Source organism: Eumetopias jubatus, unplaced genomic scaffold (genome assembly GCF_037043125.1).
Source record: "Eumetopias jubatus isolate StellerSeaLion01/CBP00866 unplaced genomic scaffold, mEumJub1_p1.0 scaffold_11, whole genome shotgun sequence".
Classification (NCBI taxonomy): Eukaryota; Metazoa; Chordata; class Mammalia; order Carnivora; family Otariidae; genus Eumetopias; species Eumetopias jubatus.
In genome coordinates, this window is record NW_028274817.1 from 101766967 (window position 1) to 101792096 (window position 25130).

A 25130-nucleotide genomic window follows, 5' to 3' on the forward strand; every position below is an offset into this window, starting at 1 on the left:
GCAGTCAACTGGAGAAAGCGTTGCTTCAGTGATGCTGCCTCTTAATAAAAGTCATCAAGATATCCAATCACCAAGTGGCTCCTGCTTTCTGACAGTACCCCATCCAGAAATGACCCTTGCCTCCTTAAACCCTCCTCAGAATCACCCAGCATAAGTTCAAAGTTCAAATATTCATGGTTTCCTGATATGTGTTCTTCCAAACCACAGCAAGTTAAATAAACCTTAACTATACTTGCATTTCAGGTGGTCTGTGGCTGGTGCATTTCAGCAAAAAAATAAGCAAAGGCTTCATGAATTACCATTTGAGGCTGGTCTTGAAAATGGATTACTTAGCCAGTGAGGATATATGGAAGAGGTGAGTATGGGTGGGGGTGGGGGGCATAAGCACAAACAAGAAGGCAGCGGACAGGATTAATTAGGACAGTTTGTTAAGAATTCAGGCTATAAGTAGATAGAGTAATATGGAAAGCTAGAAAGGTGTAGTATGTGTGTTGTGCAACCATATTGCAAAAGGTTTTGTCTACCCAATCAAGGATATTGACAAGCCATGGGGAACCCTGAATGTTTTTGAAAAGAGGAGTGAGGAGTGAGGAGCTATGCATTAGGCAATTAGGATTTCTTTGAATATCCCTGTGGGCAAATCCACAATGAAGTACTTTTTGGAGATTGAAAAATCGGTTGGTCCTCTGGGAAGCTGTATCAAGAGGGGAGACTTGGCTTAACTAAAAACCTTTCACAAAAATCCAGCTGCTACTAATAATTGAATATTTCCTCTTTTGATTTGTGTTGTTTTGGTGAGCCCCAGAATAGCAGTTTAAAGTGTTTAATTGGTTTTCCTCTGTTCAATTCTATTAAGCTGTCCTGGACTCTTGAGTCGGCAAACTTAGCATTTTTTTAAAGCTGAGCTTGCTTTCTCTAGAAGGTTTTCCTCCAGTTTATTCAGCTTAACTTCCCATATCTGATGCCGAACACTCACCGGCTGCTGGGCATGCAGGAGAAAAGAAAAAATGTCTCAGTAATGGTATCTGAAGTTTTCTATTTTGCCTCAGAATATGTGCAGCTCAAAGAAAAACAGTGTGAACAAGTTTTCCTCTGCTGTTGGACAATATGCCCAATAGCTAACTTGTTGTGAATGCCTAAGGGTATCACCCTCTCCCACAGCATGCAATGAGAGAAAAAACACAGGCAGGGGCTCAGGAGAACTAGTCAATATCATCTCTTTGCCACTGACCAGCTACGTGATCATGCGTGTAATGACTTTGATGACTGACAACCCAACATCCATTCCTTCTCAATCATTACTCCAAATCAAATGAGTACTCCCAACCCTGGATGCATATAAGAATCACCTCTGCCACTTGCTAATGCCTCACAACATTTCATGAGACATAGCCAGGGTGAAAGCCTCTGGTTTAAACTAATCATTGTTACAATCATTTGAATAATCATCTTGTTGGTGACTGACTCATGAGACTTACAGGCAAAGGATAGCTAATTCTTATTGAGTGCTTACTGTATCAGCCAGGCTTTGATACATAATAAACCATCCTAAAACTTAGTGACTTTAATCTACAACTTATCTCATGATTCCGTGGGTTGGTTGCCAGGTTCTTCAGGTCTGGGCTGAGACTGCTGATCTGTGCTGAGCTTACATAGGAGTCTGGAGTCAGCTGGATGGATGAGTGGTGACTAACTGATCTAAAATGGCCTCATTCATAGGCTGAGCTCTTGGCCAGGGCAACCAAAGCAACATGTTTCTCCTCTCCAGCAGACTACCCTGGGCTGCTAACATATGACAGCAATGTTCAAGAACAACAAGGGGTGGGTGCCTGAGTTGCTCAGTCAGTTAAGCGTCCAACTCTTGATTTTGGCTCAGGTCATGATCTCAGGGTTGTGAGATCGAGCCCCGCGTTGGGCTCCACGTTCAGCACGGAATCTGCTTGTCCCTCTCCCTCTGCTCCTCCCCATCCCCCCCCCCAATAAATAAATAAATAAATGAATAAATAAATCTTAAAAAAAAAAAAGGGCAACAAGGAAAGACAAGCCCTAATACGCAAATGCATTTCAAGTCTCTGCTTGGGTCACGCCCAGTATCATTTCCTTGACACAGCTGAGCCCAGAGTCAGCATAGAAGGGGACTACTCTAGGGATGTGGCTACAGGAGGCTTGAACAAATTGGCAGCTACAGTAACACATTTGATTCTTTGCATACTCAATGAGGCAGGCAAAATGTACTAATTCCACTTTGCAGTTGAGGAAAATGAGACACAGAGAGGTTAAATAACTTGCCCAAGGAAGGTTACACAGCTACTAAGTGGTAGCATTATTATTTGAACCCAGTGAATCTGGTTCTAGATTTCATGCTCAGAATCACAACATATATAGCTAAAGTGTATAAGGGAAACTATTCCTCACTGTTAAGAAGGAGATACAGGAAGAAACACTCCCATTTTTTCCCTGGACATTGTCATGTGTGGATGTGTGGCCTGGTGCTGGGGCAGTCATCCTGCCAATAGCCAGAGCCAAAAGAATTGCCAACAGCCAGAGTTCTGATAGCCTGTGGAAAAGACCACCCTGTTTTTTGTTATGTAATAAAATATAATAATGTAACTATAACTAATATAAATATATTATAAATATAATAATAAAACATATGAAAAATCAGAGTGAGTTAAACTTCCCTGAGACTTGCAACTTAAAGGATTTTAATTTTCAACGGCTAAGTCACACACCTCTCCAGGCCTTGATTTCTTCATGTTTAAAATATGTCTTGAATTAGATGATTGCTGAAGTTGTTTCCACTATTAACATTTATAATTTTAATGACACCATAGATAAGGAAAGCAATTTGGTTGTTGATTATGGCAGAGGGTCTATACACTAGGAAAAATCTTAAACAATGGCAAATATTTAGCTTTGTTTTTGTGTTCATTTTCTGTAGCTGCTGTGGCAAATGACTACAAACTTAGCAGCTTAAAACAACACAAATTTTCTATCTTTTAGTTCTTTAGTTTAGAAGTCCACCCCAGATCTCACTGGGCTAAGACTGGGTGAGACAGGAACTGTATTCCTCTGGAGCCTCTAAGGGAAAATCTGTTCCTTGTCTTTGCCAACTTTAGAGACCATCAACATTCTTTGTCTTGTGGCTCATTCTTCCATCTTCAGAGTCAGCAAAGGCTGAGTTCTCACATCACAACTCTCGAACCCTCTGTCATCACATTTCTCTCTCATCAGCCCACGAAGTTTCTCTGCTGTTAAGAACTCATTTGATTACACTAGGTCCACTGGAGAATCCAGAATAATCTCTCCATACCAAGTCTCTAACGAACACTTAATTGCATATTCCAAGTCCCTTTTGCCATGTAGGGTACCATATTCAGTTTCTGAGGATTAGAGTGTGGGCACCTTGTGTGTGTGTTGGAGGGGGGGCAGTTATTCTCCCTACCAGTTTTCTTGGCAAATGTGCTTAAGCCCTGCAGTATATATATATACGGACTTTTTAAATTCTCAGAATATCCTATTTAAAAAATTCCTAACCATGGAAAGCACACAAAACATTGTAAAATTATCTATCACCTACTATCCAGAGTTAAAACAGTAGCATTTTAGCCAGTATCCTTTAGCCTTTATGAACATAATATTTTTGACAAAAATGGATTCAAAGTGTACATATCTTCACTATCTTTTCACTTACCACTAAATTATGAACTTGCAGAAACTTGTCTTAATTTTAATGGCTACAGAGCATTCTATCATATAGACAGAACTGATATGATCTGTTTAATGAGTCCCTTCTTTTTGGACACTTACACTGCTGCTAAACTTTCACTCTTAACAACAAACATCCTTGCACATACGTTTGTACATAAATAGTTGGGCACATTCTTTAAGACCAGAATAATAAGTGATTGAAATCTTGGGGTTTAGAGTCAGAATTTCTAGAAATGGAATTTTACCCCATTTAGGGGCTCTCACTCTCATGATTCTCAAAGTGGGGTAACAGAATCACCTGGAGTACTGGTGAAAATGCCAAGCCTTGGGCATGACCGGGATTTACTTAGTCAAAACTTCTGTGAGGAAAACAGATGCTTGGCATTGTTATACAAGCTCTCACAGTTGTGACACACACTCAGGGGTCTCTGATGCCACTCCCAACTTTTCCTTTTCCTGAAATGTGTTCACATTTAAATGCCATAACTCCTCCTTAAATACTATATTCCCTTTAATAACCTTCTGGCAGGAGGGAAAGGAAAAGCAAGGTAGAAAAGATTTGTATGAAAGAAATGGGAGTCAGTCTTTCTGTCCTGCCCACAAAATTTGTCAAGTTTGTTGATTAAAAGCAAATTCTTTATGGCCTGTCATCCTAAATCAGAGTGGATAGCCCTCAAGTTTTTCTAACAAATATTAAAAATGCATGAATTAAAACTATGTGTGTATGTTGCTCATTCTGAAGGGTCATATGACAGGAGCTGAATTTTATTGTGCACTTATGATGCACTAGGCCCTCTATAAGTGAAATACAAATATATATATTTCTAACAATGACCCTAAGAAGTAGCTATTCTCCCCACTCTGCAGATGAGAAGACAAAGGCATAGGGGGTTAAGAGTTAAACAACTTGCTCAAGGTCTCACCATTCATAAGCCATGATGCCAGATAAAAACACAAGATGTATTTTAGGAGGCACTTTCTTCTAACAGACCAAAATATGCCCAAAATCCAGTGTGTGGCACTGATCTATGCACTAGCCTGATCATATTTGATCATATTCTGTTTTGTTTTGTTCTGTTCTTGTTTGTTTTTATCTTTTTCTTTTTCTTTTTTTCTCCTCTTTCTTTTTTCTTTCTTTCCCTTTCTTTTCCCCTGGTTTCAGGTCTTTTCTGATTTGTATAGAATATATTTGCTGGGGACGTTGTTAACCTGTTAGCATTTTGTTCTCTCATTCATCTATTCTCCTCTGGACAAAATGACAAGACGAAAAAAACCACCTCAGCAAAAAGAACAAGAGGTAGTACCGACTGCCAGGGACCTATTCAATATGGATATTAGTATGATGTTGGAACTAGAGTTCAGAATCATGACTTTAAAGATACTAGCTGAGCTTGAAAAAAGCGTGGAAGTTATTAGAGAAACCCTTTCTGGAGAAATGAAAGAACTAAAATCTAACCAAGTCGAAATCAAAAACGCTATTGATGAGGTGCAATCAATCAAAAATGGGGGCACTAATTGCTAGGATAAATGAGGCAGAAGAGAGAATCAGTGATATAGAAGACCTAATGATGGAAAATAAAGAGGCTGAGAAAAAGAGGGAGAAACAACTACAGGATCATGAGGGCAGAATTCGAGAGATAAGCGATACGATAAGACGAAACAACATTAGAATAATTGGGATCCCAGAAGAAGAAGAAAGAGAGAGAGGGGCAGAAGGTATATTGGAGCAAATAATAGCAGAGAACTTCCCTAATGTGAGGAAGGAAACAGGCATCAAAATCCAGGAGGCACAGAGAACCCCTCTCAAAATCAATAATAATAGGTCAACACCCCGACATCTACTAGTAAAACTTACGAGTCTCAGAGACAAAGAGAAAATCCTGAGAGCAGCTCGGGAGAAGAGATATGTAACCTACAATGGTAGAAACATTACATTGGCAACAGACCTATCCACAGAGACCTGGCAGCCCAGAAAGGACTGGCATGAGATCTTCAGAGCACTAAACGAGAAAAATATGCAGCCAAGAATACTATATCCAGCTAGGCTGTCATTGAAAATAGAAGGAGAGATAAAAAGTTTCCAGGACAAACAACAACTAAAGGAATTTGCAAACACGAAACCAGCCCTACAAGAAATATTGAAAGGGGTCCTCTAAGCAAAGAGAGAGCCTAAAAGCAGCACAGATCAGAAAGGAACACAGACAATATACAGTCACAGTCACCTTACAGGCAATACAATGGCACTAAATTCATATCTTTCAATAGTTACTGAATGTAAATGGGCTCAATGCCCCAATCAAAAGACACAGGCTATCAGATTGGATTAAAAAACAAGACCCATCCATATGCTGTCTGCAAGAGACTCATTTTAGACCCAAAGACACCCCCACATTGAAAGTGAGGGGGTGGAAAAGCATTTACCATGCTAATGGACATCAAAAGAAAGCTGGGGTGGGTGGCAATCCTTATATAGACAAATTAGATTTTAAAACAAAGACTGTAATAAGAGATGAGGAAGGACACTATATCCTACTTAAAGGGTCTATCCAACAAGACGATCTAACAATTGTAAATATCTATGCCAACATGGGAGCAGCCAATTTTATAAGGAAATTAATAACAAAAGCAAAGAAACACGTTACAACAATACAATAATAGTGGGGGACTTTAACAACCCCCCCTGACTGAAATGGACAGATCATCTAAGCAAAAGATCAACAAGGAAATAAAGACTTTAAATGAAACACTGGACCAAATGGACTTCATAGACATATTCAGAACATTCCATCCCAAAGCAACGGAATACACATTCTTCTCTAGTGCCCATGGAACATTCTCCAGAATTGATCACATCCTAGGTCACAAATCATGTCTCAACCGGTACCAAACGATTGGGATTATTCCCTGCATCTTTTCAGACTACAATGCTTTGAAACTAGAACTCAATCACAAGAGGAAAGTCGGAAAGAACTCAAATACATGGAGGCTAAAGAGCATCCTACTAGAGAATGAATGGGTCAACCAGGAAATTAAAGAAGAATTAAAAAAATTCATGGAAACCAATGAAAATGAAAACACAACTGTTCCAAATCTTTTGGATACAGCAAAGGCAGTCCTGAGAGGAAAGTATATAGCAATACAAGCCTTTCTCAAGAAACAGGAAAGGTCTCAAATACACAACCTAACCCTACACCTAAAGGAGCTAGAGAAAAAACAGCAAATAAAGCCTAAACCCAGCAGGAGAAGAGAAATCATAAAGATCAGAGCAGAAATCAATGAACTAGAAACCAAAAGAACAGTAGAACAGATCAAGGAAACTAGGAGCTGGTTCTTTGAAAGAATTAACAAGATTGATAAACCCCTGGCCAGACTTATCAAAAAGAAAAGAGAAATGACCCAAATCAACAAAATCATGAATAAAAGAGGAGAGATCACAACCAACACCAAAGAAAGACAAACAATTATAAGAACATATTATGAGCAACTCTATGCCAGCAAATGAGATAACCTGGAAGAAATGGATGCATTCCTAGAAATGTATCAACTACCAAAATTGAACCAGGAAGAAATAGAAAACCTGAACAGACCTATAACCACTAAGAAAATTGAAGCAGTCATCAAAAATCTTCCAAGAAACAAAAGCCCAGGGCCAGATGGCTTCCCAGGGGAATTCTACCAAACATTTAAAGAATTAATACCTATTCTCCTGAAACTGTTCCAAAAAATAGAAATGGAAGGAAAACTTCCAAACTCATTTTATGAGGCCACCATTACCTTGATCCCAAAACCAGACAAAGACCCCATCAAAAAGGAGAATTACAGACCAATATCCTTGATGAACATGGATGCAAAAATTCTCACCAAAATACTAGCCAATAGGATCCAACAGTACATTAAAAGGATTATTCACCACGACCAAGTGGGATTTATCCCTGGGCTGCAAGGTTGGCTCAACATCCGCAAATCAATCAACGTGATACAATACATTAATAAAAAAAAGAACAAGAATCATATGATCCTCTCAATAGATGCAGAAAAAGCATTTGACAAAGTACAGCATCCTTTCTTGATCAAAACTCTTCAGAGTATAGGGATAGAGGGTACAGACCTCAATATCATAAAAGCCATTAAGAAAAACCGACAGCGAATATCATTCTCAATGGGGAAAAGATAAGGGCTTTTCCCCTAAGGTCAGGAACACGGCAGGGATGTCCACTATCACCACTGCTATTCAACATAGTATTAGAAGTCCTAGCCACAGCAATCAGACAACAAAAAGAAATCAAAGGCATCCAAATCGGCAAAGAGGAAGTCAAACTCTCACTCTTTGCAGATGATATGATACTGGATGTGGAAAACCCAAAAGACTCCACCCCAAAACTGCTAGAACTCATACAGGAATTCAGTAAAGTAGCAGGATATAAAATCAGTGCACAGAAATCAGTGGCATTCCTATACACCAACAAGACAGAAGAGAGAGAAATTAAGGAGTCGATCCCATTTACAATTGCACCCAAAACCATAAGATACCTAGGAATAAATTTAACCAAGGAGGCAAAGGATCTGTACTCAGAAAACTATAAAATACTCATGAAAGAAATGGAAGAAGACACAAAGAAATGGAAAAACGTTCCATGCTCATGGATTGGAAGAACAAACATTGTGAAGATGTCAATGCTACCTAGAGCAATCTATACATTCAAAGCAATCCTCATCAAATACCACCCACTTTTTTCAAAGAAATGGAACAAATAATCCTAAAATTTGTATGGAACCAGAAGAGACCCTGAATAGCCAGAGGAATATTGAAAAAGAAAAGCAAAGCCGGTGGCATCACAATTCCGGACTTCAAGCTCTATTACAAAGCTGTCATCATCAAGACAGTACGGTACTGGCACAAAAACAGACACAGCGATCAGTAGAACAGAATAGAGAGCCCAGAAATGGACCCTCAACTCTATAGTCAACTAATCTTCGACAAAGCAGGAAAGAATGTCCAATGGCAAAAAGACAGTCTCTTCAACAAATGGTGTTGGGAAAATTGGACAGCCACATGCAGAAGAATGAAACTGGACCATTTCCTTACACCACACACAAAACTAGACTCCAAATGGTTGAAAGACCTAAACGTGAGACAGGAGTCCATCAAAATCCTAAAGGAGAACACAGGCAGCAACCTCTTCCACCTCAGCTGCAGCAACTTCTTCCTAGAAACATTGCCAAAGGCAAGGGAAGCAAGGGCAAAAATGAACTCTTGGGATTTCATCAAGATAAAAAGCTTTTGTACAGCAAAAGAAACAGTCAACCAAACCAAAAGACAACCGACAGAATGGGAGAAGATATTTGCAAATGACCTATCAGATAAAGGGCTAGTATCCAAAATCTATAAAGAACTTCTCAAACTCAACACCCAAAGAACAAATAATCCAATCAAGAAATGGGCAGAAGAGATGAACAGACATTTTTCCAAAGAAGACATCCAAATGGCCAACAGACACATGAAAAAGTGCTCCACATCGCTCGGCATCAGGGAAATCCAAATCAAAACCTCAGTGAGATACCACCGCACACCAGTCAGAATGGCTAAAATTAACAAGTCAGGAAACGACAGATGTTGGCGGGGATGCGGAGAAAGGGGAACCCTCCTACACTGTTGGTGGGAATGCAAGCTGGTGCAACCACTCTGGAAAACAGTATGGAGGTTCCTCAAACAGTTGAAAATAGAACTACCATACGACCCAGCAATTGCACTACTGAGTATTTACCCCAAAGATACAAATGTAGGGACCCGAAGGGGTACGTGCACCCCAATGTTTACAGCAGCAATGTCCACAATAGGCAAACTGTGGAAAGAGCCAGGATGTCCATCGACAGATGAATGGATAAAGAAGAAGTGGTATATATACACAATGGAATATTATGCAGCCATCAAAAGGAATGAGATCTTGCCATTTGCAAGGACGTGGATGGAACTGGAGGGTGTTATGCTGAGTGAAATAAGTCAATCGGAGAAAGACATGTATCATATGACCTCAATGATTTGAGGAATTCTTAATCTCAGGAAACAAACTGAGGGTTGCTGGAGTGGTGGGGGTTGGGAGGGAGGGGGTGGCTGGGTGATAGACATTGGGGAGGGTATGTGCTATGGTGAGCGCTGTGAATTGTGCAAGACTGTTGGATCACAGATCTGTACCTCTGACACAATAATGCAATATATGTTAAGAAAAAAAAAAGAAGAAGATAGCAGGAGGGCAAGAATGAAGGGGAGTAAGTTGGAGGGGGAGAGGAACCATGAGAGACAATGGACTCTGAAAAACACACTGAGGATTCTAGAGGGGAGGGGGGTTGGGGGATGGGTTAGCCTGGTGATGGCTATTAAAGAGGGCACGTTCTGCGTGGAGCACTGGGTGTTATGCACAAACAATGAATCATGGAACACTACATCAAAAGCTAATGATGTAATGTATGGTGATTAACATAACAATAACAAAAACACAAGATATGAGTCCAGACTCCACGCTTTAAACCTATTCCTATCAGGTACCTTTATAACTTTACTTCTGTATACACAATAATAAAATAATAAAAATAAGACAATAAATAATTAAAACAGTAAGACCTACCACTTACAGAATGCTCTCTCAGTGTTCATCACTATATCCACTCACATTTCATTTGATCCTTGCAGTGGAGTCTCTGAGGTATTGTTTCTATTGTATCATTTAGGAAACCAAGCTCAGAGACATGAACTAATTTTTCCTGGGCTGCACAGCCAATAAGTGCCATAGCTAAAAGTCAGCCTACATCTCCCTAACTCTAAAACCCCAAGGTCTTACATACTGCTTTATTCTAACATTAAAGAACATCTTACTAGATGAAAATGTCTTTGGGGAATTTGGTCTCTTAGATTACCATCAGTAAATATCCTTGTTTCACTTAATAGCACAGAGGAAATTAGCAAGAATGGCAGGCACAGGTAATCCCAGAAGGACAAAAACAAAAAACAAAAAACAAAAAACAACTACAGGGGAGGAGGTGAGCTGAGATTTGCATACACATTCCTGACACTGGCCTCCATACCCAAAGTCCTCACTTTGAGGATACTGCTGAACTCTGGCTCTCCAATTCAAAAAAGCCACTGCCCTCAAACTCTGAAGACAGCTTCCATCCTTAAAATGTTGTTGCTGACATCTCAGGCAAGCCCCTGAAAACCCAGCTGCCTCCCCAAGGTGAACATACCTTGTGAGTCAGCCCTGCCTGTGCCATGGCAAGACTGGTATGCATAATCAAAGCCCTTTAAGTGAAAGTTCAGCCACAGAGATGAAGGAACCAGATTCCACAAATCTGCAACTTATCATGGGAAAAAATGGTCCCTGGCACTCTTTACTCTCCCCGTCAAAGCAAATGACAACTACAAAATCAGGATAATTTAAAGATGTCTTATATAGTATATATACTATAGAGTATTATGAGACTTTACTGATTCATGTTTTTGAGCTAAAACATCCACAAGAACGGCAAAACGAGAGCTATGGCAAGAACTGAAGAAATGTTTTCAAAACAGAGCACTTTAAAAAGTTATGATTAGGGGTGCCTGGGTGGCTCAGTCAGTTAAGCGTCTGCCTTTGGCTCAGGTCATGATCTCAGGGTCCTGGGATCGAGCCCCACACTGGGCTCCCTGCTCAGCGGGGAGTCTGCTTCTCCCTCTGCCCCCCCACCCCCGTTTATACTCTTGCTCTCTCTCTCTGAAATAAATAAATAAATAAAATCTTTTTTTTTTAAAAGTCACAACAATTAAGGTAAAATGGAATTGAAAGGGGGAAGGGGATATAGCTTGTCATAAAGTCATAAAGTTAATAATTATAACAAAGTGTGCTAGCTTCTATGAGAGAAGAGATCTTAAATAAGAACCCAAAGATGTCAGAGCAGAAACAGAACTCTGGGGCCACCTAGAGGAGGTTCTTCAAAAGTCACATCTTTTGGTTGAGTGTTCTGTTCAGTCTATTTTTCATATAGTTTTCCGAGCAACATGTAATTAGGTGGATGAAGCTGCTTAAACCAAAGTTTTCACAGAAATTCAGATTCTCCTACAGATAAAATGTCCCTTGCTACTAAGTTTAGAGTTTAGAATGTTGGAAGTTTTCACAAAATCACACAAACAATGGCCATGTGGCTACTTGTGGTTTTGTGGTCTTCAATTAGGCCATCTCTGGGGAGCCAAAAACCTCCGTGGTATTCGGTTGGTGTGATTTTGACCAAAACTGAATGATTTAGAATTTCCTCACAAACATCAGAACTTTGCAAACCACCTTCTCCATTTTGCCAAGACATGGAATATTCCATAGATCAGTGTTAAGCTAATTTTTTCCAATATGGATGTCATATTGAGTAAGCAAGTTGGGCCTAAATGATCTCACAGACCATTTGATATTACAAAATAAAATTTTCTGAGAATTACTGGAAAGTCTGGCATTGCTTAGGATAGAAATCCAGGGATTTGAAGCCTATTTTCAAAAATTTAATACTTAATCTTTCCAAAGTAAAATATATGTTCTTCACCTTGCAATTGATACTATTATAGATGGGAGAGTAATCTGATGAAAAGAACATTGGATCCTGGGGCCAGCTCTACAATCGCATGTCTGTAAGAGTTGTTACTTGATGTGGCAGCTTTAAGCTGTGCCAATTTATCTGACCTGGAACTGCACTTCCAATAATTCATTTCTTCAGGTTAGGACTGGCCACAGGAGAAATGTAGCTGCAATTTAGAAGGTGAAAGGGAAGTGGCAGCCTCTATGCTCTGCAGGGCAGCCTGGGCCCCATGCACTGCGGGCACGCATGCACATTATTGCCTGTCTGCTGACTCACTTTGTTGGCCCCAGGGGCCACCAGACCTCAGCTCCTCTAGCTCCTACCACACCTTACTCTCTGGTTTCTCCAAGTCTTGGACTAGGCACATGTGTGGCTTAGGACACTGTCTCTTTGTTCAGATCACCTGTATCAGCAAAGTTGGAGGCAGGGGGGAATAAATAGGAGTTCCAGTTTGTCCAGGCAGGTTCTAGCTGTTTATGAAGGTTTCAGTTTGTCCTCATGACCCTCTACCTCCGGCCCGGCTTGACTCCAGACTGCTGGTTCTGCTGATCTGCTGTGACTTAAGATTTACCACCAGACATGAAAGCAATGGCTTTATATCATCTTCCCCACTAACATTCACAGTTGCCCATGGTCTGATCCATATAATAAATCCCTCATTCCACATCAAAAGACTTCTGTCTCTTTGATCAAACCCTAAATGATACAGTTAATGTTACAGAGCCTCAATTACTTTGGCTGTAAAGCAGAGCAAGGATATTAGAAGATATCTTAGTTTCCTTTCTCTACTAGATAACACAAATTTTACCTCCTGTTAAGAGTTCCTCTGACAGGTGTGACAAAGGTAGAAGTCCTCCAAACCTTTATTAACTGAAGACAACACAAACAAATGGAAAGATATATCATGCTCATGGAATGGAAGAGTTAACATTGCTAAAATATCCATACTAACCAAAGCAACAAATTCAATGCAATCCCTATCAAAATACCTATAGTATTTTTTCACAGAGCTAGAATAAGTAATCCTAAAATTTGTGTACAACCACAAAAGACCCCGAATAGCCAAAGCAATCTTGAGAAAGAAAAACAAAGTCATATTTCAAACTATACCATATAATATCATATCATAAATAAGGCTATACTAATCAAACCAGTATAGAACTGGCACAAAAACAGATTAATGGAAAAGACTTGAGAGCACCGATAAAAACCCACACATATATAATCAATCTACAACAAAGGAGGCAACAATATACAATGGGGAAAATAACATCTTTTCAATCAGTGGTGATGGGAAAACTGTATAGCTACAAGCAAAGGAAGGAAGGAAGGAAGGAAGGAAGGAAGGAAGGAAGGAAGGAAGGAAGGAAGCTGCACCACTCTCTTACACCACACAAAGATAAACTCAGAATGGATTAAAGACCTAAATGTGAGACCTAAAACCATAAAAATTCTAAAAGAAAACAGGCAGCAAACTCTTGGACATTGGCCTCAGGAACATTTTTCTGGATATGTCTCCTCAGGCAAGGGAAACAAAAGAAAATAAACTATTGGGACTATACCAAAATAAAAAGCTTTTGTACAATGAAGAAAACCATCAACAAAATGGAAAGGCAACCTACTGAATGGGAGAGGATATCTGCAAATGATATCTCTGATAAGGTGCTAATATCCAAAATATATAAAGAACTTAGACAATTCAACATACACAAAAACCCCCAAATAATCCAATTTAAAAAGTGGGCAGAGGACCTGAACAGACATTTTTTTCCCCAAAGATGACATACATATGGCCAACAGACACATGAAAAGATGGTCAACATCACTCATCATCAGGGAAATGCAAACAAAAACTACCATGAGATATCACCTTACACCTGTTAGGATTATTATTATCAAGAAGATAACAAATATCAAGTGCCAATGAGGATGTGGAAAAAAAGGAACCCTTGTGCCCTGTAGGTGGGAATGTAAACTGGTGTGACCACTAGGAAAAATAGTATGGCAGTTCCTCAAAACATTAAAAAAAGAAATACCATATGATCCAGTAATTCCACTATTATTTATCCCAAGAAAATGAAAACACTAAATTGAAAAGATATATGAACCCTTATGTCTACTGCAGCATTATTTATAATAACCAAGATATGGAAGCAACCTAAGTGTCTATTGATAAGTGAATGGATAAAGAAGATGTATAATCACTGTGTGTATATACAGTGGAATATTACCCATAACAAAGAATGAGATCTTGCCATTTGCAACAACATGAATGGACCTAGAGGGTATTAAATAAAATGAAATAAGTCAGAGAAAGACCAATACTACTTCATTTCACTTGTATCTGCAATACAAGCAAATGAACAAACAGAAACAGACTCATAAACACAAAGAGCAAACTGGTAGTAGCCAGAGGTGAGGTAGGTGGGTGGAGGGATGGGCAAAATAGGTGAAGGGGATTAAGAAGTGCAATCTTCCAGTTAAACTAAGTCACAGAGATAAAAAGAGCATAAGGAATATAGTCAATAATATTGTAATAGGGATTAAGGAGTGCATTTATCATGATGAGCACACTGTGATGTATTAAAGTGTTGAATCATAATACTGTACAGTTGAAACTAACACTAAGTTAACTACACTGGAATTTAAAATTAATTTAAAAAAATCATATTGTAATAACACTGTATGGTGACAGATGGTGACTACATTTATTGTGGTGAACACTGAGGGATGTATAGAATTGTCAAATCACTATGATGTACACCTGAAACTAATATAACATTGTACATCAACTATACTCCAATAACAAAAAAAGAACTTGTAGAGCATGCTTTGTTTGCAAAAAAAAAAAAAACCAAACTATCAAATGGTTATGGAATTCCTAATTATTATACACTGAGAATGATTATTCATTAAATAGTTACTGTTCTTGTCATCATAGTAATAACTAACATTTATTGAGTATTGAACATATGGCAGATGCTGCACTTTCAGACACAGGCTAACCTCACTTAATTCTAACAATAACCCCACAAAGTGGGTGATGCTCCATTTCATAGATGAGAAAAGTGAGGCTTAGAACGGAGAAGTGAGTCAGTCAGTAAGTGGCAGAGTTTAGATTTGAATTCAAGAAGCATGATACAGAGCCCATGTTCTCATGCTACGTACAGAAAAAAACATTCCTGAAACTGTAGTCCCTGTCCTCAAGCAGCTTACCTTGTCATGGGAAACATAGTCGAATTATTTTAATTCAGTAACGTCATTGTATTCTATTGGAATATGTACCAGCCCATAAAAATCAGACACTGGGGCTTAATGGTTGGACCTGAATTATAAAAGACAAAGTTGGATTTACTCAGGAGACAAAGGAAGGAAGGATATTCCAGGCAGATTATAAACAGTGCTTGCTTTGGCAGAACATATACTAAAAGTGGAATGATACAGAGAAGATTAGCATGGCCCCTGTGCAAGGATGACATGCAAATTCATAAAGCATTCCATATTTTTATATTTTTCTGGAGTCGCTGTTACCCTGTTAACATTCTGTTCTCTCATTCATCTATTGTCCTCTGGACAAAAGGACAAGACGGAAAAAATCACCTCAAAAAAAAGAACAAGAGGCAGTACTGACTGCCAGGGACCTAATCAATATGGACATTAGTAAGATGTCAGAACTAGAGCTCAGAATGACGATTTTAAACATACTAGCTAGGCTTGAAAAAAGCATGGAAAATACTAGAGAAACCCTTTCTGGAGAAATAAAAAGAACTAAAATCTAACCAAGTCGAAATCAAAAAGGCTATTAATGAGGTACAATAAAAAATGGAGGCTCTAACAGCTAGGATAAATGAGGCAGAAGAGAGAATCAGTGATATAGAAGACCAAATGATGGAAAATAAACAAGCTGAGAAAAAGAGAGGTAAACAACTATGGGATGACGAGGGCAGAATTTGAGAGATAAGTGATACCATAAGACGAAACAATATTAGAATAATTGGGATCCCAGAAGAAGAAGAAAGAGAGGGGCAGAAGGTATACTGGAGCAAATTATAGCAGAGAACTTCCATAATTTGGGGAAGGAAACAGGAATCAAAATCCAGGAGGCACAGAGAACCCCCCCTCAAAATCAATAAAAATAGGTCAATACCCTGACATCTAATAGTAAAACTTACGAGTCTCAGAGACAAAGAGAAAATCCCAAAAGCAGCTCGGAAGAAGAGATATGTAACTTACAATGGTAGAAACAATTAGATAGGCAACAGACCTATCCACAGAGACGTGGCAGGCCAGAAAGGACTGGCATGATATATTCAGAGCACTAAATGAGAAAAATATACAGCCAAGAATACTATACCCAACTAGGCTGTCATTGAAAATAGAAGGAGAGATAAAAAGGTTCCAGGACAAAAAAAAAAAAAAAAAACAAAAAAAAACTAAAGGAATTTGCAAACATGAAACCAGCCCTACAAGAAATATTGAAAGGGGTCCTCTAAGCAAAGAGAAAGCCTAAAAGCAACATAGACCAGAAAGGAACACAGACAATATACCATAACAGTCACCTTACAGGCAATACAATGGCACTAAATTCATATCGTTCAATAGTTACCCTGAATGTAAATGGGCTAAATGCCTCAATCAAAAGACACAGGGTATCAGATTGGATAAAAAAACAAGACCCATCGATATGCTGTCTGCAAGAGACTCATTTTAGACCCAAAGACAGCTCCAGACTGAAAGCGAGGGGGTGGAAAACCATTTACCATGCTAATGGACATCAAAAGAAAGCTGGGGTGCCAATCCTTATATCAGACAAATTAAATTTTAAAACAAACACTATACTAAGAGATGAGGAAGGACACTATATCATACTTAAAGGGTCTATCCAACAAGAAGATCTAACAATTGTAAATAACTATGCCCCTAACATGGGAGCAGCCAATTATATAAGGCAATTAATAACAAGAGCAAAGAAACACATTGACAACAATACAATAATAGTGGGGGACTTTAACACCCCCCTGACTGAAATGGACAGATCATCTAAGCAAAAGATCAACAAGGAAATAAAGACTTTAAATGACACAATGGACCAAATGGACTTCACAGATATATTGAGAATATTCCATCCCAAAGCAACAGAATACACGTTCTTCTCTACTGCCCATGGAACATTCTCCAGAATAGATCACATCCTAGGTCACAAATCAGGTCTCAACCGGTACCAAAAGATTGGGATCATTCCCTGCATATTTTCAGACCACAATGCTTTGAAACTAGAACTCAATCACAAGAGGAAAGTCGGAAAGAACTCAAATACATGGAGGCTAAAGAGCATCCTACTAAAGAATGAATGGGTCAGCCAGGAAATTAAAGAAGAATTAAAAAAATTCATGGAAACCAATGAAAATGAAAACACAACTGTTCAAAATCTTTGGGATACAGCCAAGGCAGTCCTAAGAGGAAAGTGTATAGCAATACAAGCCTTTCTCAAGAAACAGGAAAGGTCTCAAATACACAACCTAACCCTACACCTAAAGGAGCTGGAGAAAGAACAGCAAATAAAGCCTAAACCCAGCAGAAGAAGAGAAATAATAAAGATCAGAGAAGAAATCAATGAAACAGAAACCAAAAGAACAGTAGAACAGATCAAGGAAACTAGGAGCTGATTCCTTGAAAGAATTAACAAGATTGATAAACCCCTGGCCAGACTTATCAAAAAGAAAAGAGAAAGGACTCAAATAAATAAAATCATGAATCAAAGAGATCACAACCAACCCCAAAGAAAGACAAACAATTATAAGAACATATTATGAGCAACTCTATGCCAGCAAATTAGATAATCTGGAAGAAATGGATGCATTCCTAGAGATGTATAAACTGCCAAAACTGAACCAGGAAGAAATAGAAAACCTGAACAGAACTATAACCACTAAGGAAACTTAAGCAGTAATCAAAAATCTCCCAACAAACAAAAGCCCAGGGCCAGATGGCTTCCCAGAGGAATTCTACCAAACATTTAAAGAAGAATTAATACCTCTTCTTCTGAAACTGTTCCAAAAAATAGAAATGGAAGGAAAACTTCCAAACTCGTTTTATGAGGCCACCATTACCTTGATCCCCAAATCAGACAAAGACCCCCATCAAAAAGGAGAATTACAGACCAATATCCCTGATGAACATGGATGCAAAAATCCTCACCAAAATACTAGCCAATAGGATCCAACAGTACATTAAAAGGATTATTTACCACGACCAAGTGGGATTTATTCCTGGGCTGCAAGGTTGGCTCAACATCCGCAAATCAATCAACGTGATACAATACATTAATAAAAGAAAGAAGAAGAACCATATGATCCTCTCAAGAGATGCAGAAAAAGCATTTGACAAAGTACAGCATCCTTTCTTGATTAAAACTCTTCAGAGTATAGGCATAGAGGGTACATACCTCAATATCATAAAAGCCATCTATGAAAAACCCACAGCAAATATCATTCTCAATGGGGAAAAACTGAGAGCTTTCCACCTAAGGTCAGGAACATGGCAGGGATGTCCACTATCAACACTACTCTTCAACACAGTATTAGAAGTCCTAGGCACAGCAATCAGACAACAAAAAGAAATAAAAGGCGTCCGAATCGGCAAGGAAGAAGTCAAACTCACTCTTTGCAGATGATATGATACTGTATGGGGAAAACCCAAAAGACTCCACCCCAAAACTGCTAGAACTCATACAGGGACTCAGTAAAATGGCAGGATATAAAATCAATGCACAGAAATCAGTGGCATTCCTATACACCAACAACAAGACAGAAGAAAGAGAAATTAAGGAGTCGATCCCATTTACAACTGCACCCAAAACCATAAGATACCTAGGAATAAATTTAACCAAGGAGGCAAAGGATCTGTACTCAGAAAACTATAAAATACTCATGAAAGAAATGGAAGAAGACACAAAGAAATGGAAAAACGTTCCATGCTCATGGATTGGAAGAACAAATATTGTGAAGATGTCAATGCTACCTAGAGCAATCTACACATTTAATGCAATCCCAATCAAAATACCAGCAACTTTTTTCAAAGAAATGGAACAAATAATCCTAAAATTTGTATGGAACCAGAAAAGACCCCGAATAGCCAGAGGAATATTGAAAAAGAAAAGCAAAGCTGGCAGCATCACAATTCCGGACTTCAAGCTCTATTACAAAGCTGTCATCATCAAGACAGTATGGTACTGGCACAAAAACAGACACATAGATCAGTGGAACAGAATAGAGAGCCCAGAAATGGACCCTCAACTCTATGGTCAACTAATCTTCGACAAAGCAGGAAAGAATGTCCAGTGGAAAAAAGACAGTCTCTTCAACAAATGGTGTTGGGAAAATTGGACAGCAACATGCAGAAGAATGAAACTGGACCGTTTCCTTACACCACACACAAAAATAGACTCAAAATGTATGAAAGACCTCAATGTGAGACAGGAGTCCATCAAAATCCTAAAGGAGAACACAGGCAGCAACCTCTTTGATCTTAGCCACAGCAACTTCTTCCTAGAAAGGCAAGGGAAGCAAGGGCAAAAATGAACTATTGGGACCTCATCAAGATAAAAAGCTTTTGCACAGCAAAAGAAACAGTCAACAAAACCAAAAGACAACTGGCAGAATGGAAGAAGATATTTGCAAATGACATTTCAGACAAAGGGCTAGTATCCAAAATCTATAAAGAACTTCTTAAACTCAACACCCAAAGAACAAAGGATATAACTAAGAAATGGGCAGAAGACATGAACAGATATTTTTCCAAAGAAGACATCCAAGTGGCCAACAGACACACGAAAAAGTGTTCAACATCACTCGGCATCAGGGAAATCCAAATCAAAACCTCAACGAGATACCACCTCACACCAGTCAGAATGGCTAAAATTAACAAGTCAGGAAACGACAGATGTTGGCGGGGATGCATAGAAAGGGGAAACCTCCTACCAAGAGGGTTCAAGATGTCCATCAACAGATGAATGAATAAAGCAGATGTGGTGTATACACACATACACACACACACACACACACACACACACACACACACACACACACACACACACACACACAGGAATATTATGCAGCCATCAAAAGGAATGAGATCTTGCCATTTGCAATGAAGTGGATGGAACCGGAGGGTATTATGCTGAGCGAAATAAGTGAATCAGAGAAAGACACGTATCATATGATCTAACTGGTAGGAGGAAATCTTAATCTCAGGAAACAAACTGAGGGTTGCTGGAGTGGTGGGGGGTGGGAGGGATGGGGTGGCCGGGTGATAGACACTGGGGAGGGTATGTGCTATGGTGAGCACTGTGAATTGTGTAAGACTGTTGAATCACAGACCTGTACCTCTGAAACAAATAATACATTATATGTTAAAAAAAAGAAGATAGTAGGAAGGGAAAAATGAAGGGGAGGAAATTGGGAGGGGAGACGAACCATGAGAGACTATGGACTCTGAGAAATAAACTGAGGGTTCTAGAGGGGAGGGGATGGGTTAGTGATGGGTACTAAAGAGGGCATGTACTGATTGGAGCACTGGGTGTTATACGCAAACAATGAATCATGGAACACTATACCAAAAACTAATGATATAATGTATGGTGATTGATGTAACATAATAAAATAAAAAAAAAGGTAAAAAAAACTGTATAAACAAAAGCTTGCGGATAGGAAGCAGCTTGTCACATTATTTGAGGATGATCAGAAAGAAAGATATGTGGATGTAGGGGGACACTGGGAGAGGCAAGGCCACTGACGGAAGAAGGGGCCCAATTCCTGTATGCTAATCTAAGAAGTTGAAATGTTGTCGTTAACCTATGGGGATTCAAGCATTTTTCAAATGAGAATGATATGGTCAGATGTGCATTTTGTGAACCTCAAGATTTCTGGCAGCAGCCTAGAAGATAGTCTGGACTTGGAGGAGACTGGATAGAGGAAAAACAGCAAATTGAGAGCAAGGAATAAGGAAATATGGATGTAGACTGTTCTAAATTGAGGGCCAGTGTCGGCCTGGAGACGATGAACTGTAGCAGTCTTGTCCCGTCTTAGTAGCTTGACCTTGGCTGCCATGCAGCCTGTAGCTGCTGGCTGAGGCTTCCTTGCCCTGGGACCGATAACTGGAAGGTGGTAGGCATCTTTTGAGATTTCTCAAAAAAGACTGCCAGTATCAAAACTGGTATGAGACATAATGACCTTGAATGTGGAAAATGCTTGCTGTACTGGCAGGTTAGCCATGAGCATTTTCATTTCAAGCTTTCCCACAGAACATGAAGGACCTTAACTATGGAGAATCAGTGCTTAAAATGAGAAGGCTGAGTCATGCAGTGGAAAAGTACTAGGGGAAAGTAGGCATGGTTCTGACTCCTAAGTCCACCATTCACTAGAGAGTAACACTGGTCAAGAGACTTAACCTCGCTGAGTCTCAACTTTCTAATCCACAGAAAGCTTAATAAATCATGTCCTGTAGCATTACTGAAAGGATTAAATCAGCCCGACCACATATACAACACTGAGCTTGTTATCTCACACATTAGAAGCCGTCAATAAGTATTAGGCCTCTTCTGCCTTTCCTTCCATTTCTATGCCCCCCCATATGTGGTGAATGATGGTTATATGTCAATATCATACAAACATATGCTAGAAGGAACCTAACCTTATCAAATGCCAAATGTGTAATGATGGCACTAAGTATTTCACATTTATTATTTCGATTTTTAGAAGGATTTGTGGCTGTTCTGATTGTCATGAGAAATGAGAATACAAATGCCATATCACCTGAATAAATGCCCCCATGTTTAGTCACATAAACACTGAAATTGTAGCATGATAAAAATCAGGACTTTTGGTCTAAACTAAAAATGACTTTGAATTTGAAGGTTAAAATTTCAGAATAATATACTGACATATAAAATCTGTATTTTAGTTATAGGAACCATACTTAATCTTCTTAATCTTTAAATATTCCTATAATGTTAAATTAAGAGCTAGTTTTATAAAGTTATAAGTTATATTAAAAATATTTAGCTCACTCTGTCCTTGATGTAACAAATCCAAAACCCTCTGGCCATGTTGGTGGTCTCCAAGCTCCTCAGGACTAAAATTGACAGTTGACTCTGCTCAAGAGAGCAGTGGGGAGATTAATGTTACTTTGCATTTTGCCTAATCACAGCATTTCTATTAGACTCATAATAATTGACACTTGTGTGTGTATCCTCCACTTGGGAATCACTAAAGAATTAGTAGCTCATAAAATGGCACCTGCTCAATTGTCCCTTAACAACAAGTGTGATAAAAATTGCCCAGTTCATAAATGTGATTGGAAATGCTGCCATAATGATGATAGTGGATCTCCTTAGGTCTATGGTATTTTATGTTTCCTTATGAGGTGTTTTTTTTCCATCTTCCTTTCATTTCCTTAACTGAAAATATTTCAAAAGTCTGATGTAAAGCCATAAAATGAAGCCATTTGGTACTAAGTCAATCTTCCCTCTTAACCCACTCTACAGTGACTAGGCATTTTAATTAGTGCAAATCTCTTTTGTCCATGAGTAATTTTAATGAGTGTTTTTGGCTGTGCTGTTCTATATGGCTTTAAGCTTGCATATTTTTATCCTAAATTTTGCTTTCATCCCTAACTGAAATCCAGTTGGTTTTCAAATGAGAACAGGAGTATCTTGGGGTCATTTTGCTAAGTGATTCAATGAGTTTGGGTTCCTGAGGGAAAGCACTGTGGCGAGGCAGTTGTTTATGTTCAAAATACAATTAGTCACATAGCAAGTCCCAAAGAGCAGTAGCACCATGAGCTTATCTTTTAGGGGGGTACTTCTGCTTTAGTTCGTAATTTTTCTTCTCATTACAGCAAGGAGGAGTCAGGTCAAAAGGCAGTGCACCCAAAGACACGGACAAGAATGTACATGGTAGCAATATTTGTAACAGCCCCAAGTAGAAAGTGCCCAATTGCCATCAGTGGTAAAATGGATAAATGTATCACAGTATATTCATGCAATGGAATACTAGAGCAGCGAGCATGAACGAATCTTAACTACTCACAAGTGCAAGGATAAATATTGCTAACAAAGTTGGGAGTAAACGAAGCCTGACACGAAAGAATACATGCTGAACTTTTTTTTTTTTTTTCATTTCCACAAAGTTCAAATTGAGAGAAACTAATTTATGGTGTTAGAAGTCATGACAGTGATTATACCAGGGAAGAAGATCGGGGCTACATGGGCACAAGTGAGGCTTCTAGGTAATATTCTGTATCTTGCTATGGAATGCTGATTACAAAGATACATTCACTTTATGGACCTTCACTGTGATATACACTTAGATTTGTCTACTTCTTCAAACATAATTTTCATCAATAAAAATTTAAAACTGACAGTGCAGGGGCTGCTCATCCATTGGTTCAGTTGTTTCTTGTTAATGTCACATGTGTGAAAGCCTATATTCCAGCTAAGAATAACGACTGATGAATAGAGAAGCCGTTTGGGTTTACACTCAGGTACCAGAAAACTCATCAGCAAGAGTATAAAAGTGAGTTTAGTCATAAAAGTGAAAATACCCCTAGCTCAATGAACCAACAATTATACAGAATTGTCAAGTTTATACTGCCCAAATCTGGTACTTCCCAGTGCTCTATGGCAGCAAAAAAGCATGCTAGAAAGGAAAAACTGCTGTCGGTTGGGCAGGGACTTTTACACACATTCCTTCAAAGAGAGGTCTGCCATCTGGATAGGCTCACAGGCTCATCGCTGTGTGAATGTCTATTAAAAGGACACATGAACATGAGACAACGAGGAAGAATAAATACGAGAATCCTGTACTCACCTCACCAGGGTGGGAACCTCCCCAGCAAGTCCAGACCCCGCAGCCCTCCGCAGCCCATCAGGTAGAAGTCCTAATGAAGATAAGTCCTGAGCAGAATGCACACAGCAAGGAGTAATGTTTGCTGCTCAAAGGATGTTTAGTTTCATATAAACTAGGATAATAAAAAAAATAAACTAAGATAATAATCAGCCTGTTCTTGGATTATTTGTTAGAGGATTTTTCTCTATGTGGATTTAAAATAAAACACTTTAAACAGTGATTCTTAATTTAAAAATAAAATTTGAATCAGTTGATTTCACGTGAAAGCTACAACTATACCTATAGCTCCAAGGATGAACACAAAACAAAACAAAACAACCAACAACAACAATTCAAGACCTTGATTTTACCAAAATGTCCTCTAATCATTTACACACATTTCCCCTCACAGATTCCATGGGTGAAGTGAGGCTCGGCATAAAATACCATGCGCTGCCAGTGAGACACTTAATCAGCATCTACACCTGTTACCTGCAGTGAGCTGCCTTGTGTATTATTCTTTCTGTTGCAGGAAAGGCTTTTGTAATACATGATCCTGCCCAAGCTTATCACAGCCCCCTAATGCTGCTGCCACCGACTCCTAAGTGGTCATTCCCTGACTGATATTTCTCAAGAAATTTCTTCTGTTGCTTCTAGAATTTTTGATGTTTCAAGGAGAACTTGTATGCTCTCATCCCAGGTGTGCTATCATACTTTAAATTTCTTTTAATCTCATGGACAACAGTAAAGGATATTGTGTAAAACATTATGGCAAGTTATACACTGTATCCTGTAGATACATCATTTATGTATATGTTTAAAGAGAAATGTAAGGGCACCTGAGTGGCTCAGTTGGTTAAGCGACTGCCTTCAGCTCAGATCATGATCCTGGAGTCCCGGGATTGAGTCCCACATTGGACTCCCTGCTCAGCAGGGAGTCTG

At 39.0% G+C, this 25130-nt stretch overlaps 1 non-coding gene across 1 annotated transcript; it reads left to right on the top strand.

The window, feature by feature from the left end:
- Nucleotides 1-15703: 15703 nt before the first annotated feature.
- Nucleotides 15704-15810, top strand: LOC114197610 (U6 spliceosomal RNA). The gene has a single exon (XR_003606927.1). It is a non-coding gene; the product is annotated as a U6 spliceosomal RNA (small nuclear RNA).
- The last annotated feature ends 9320 nt before the right edge of the window (nt 15811-25130 follow it).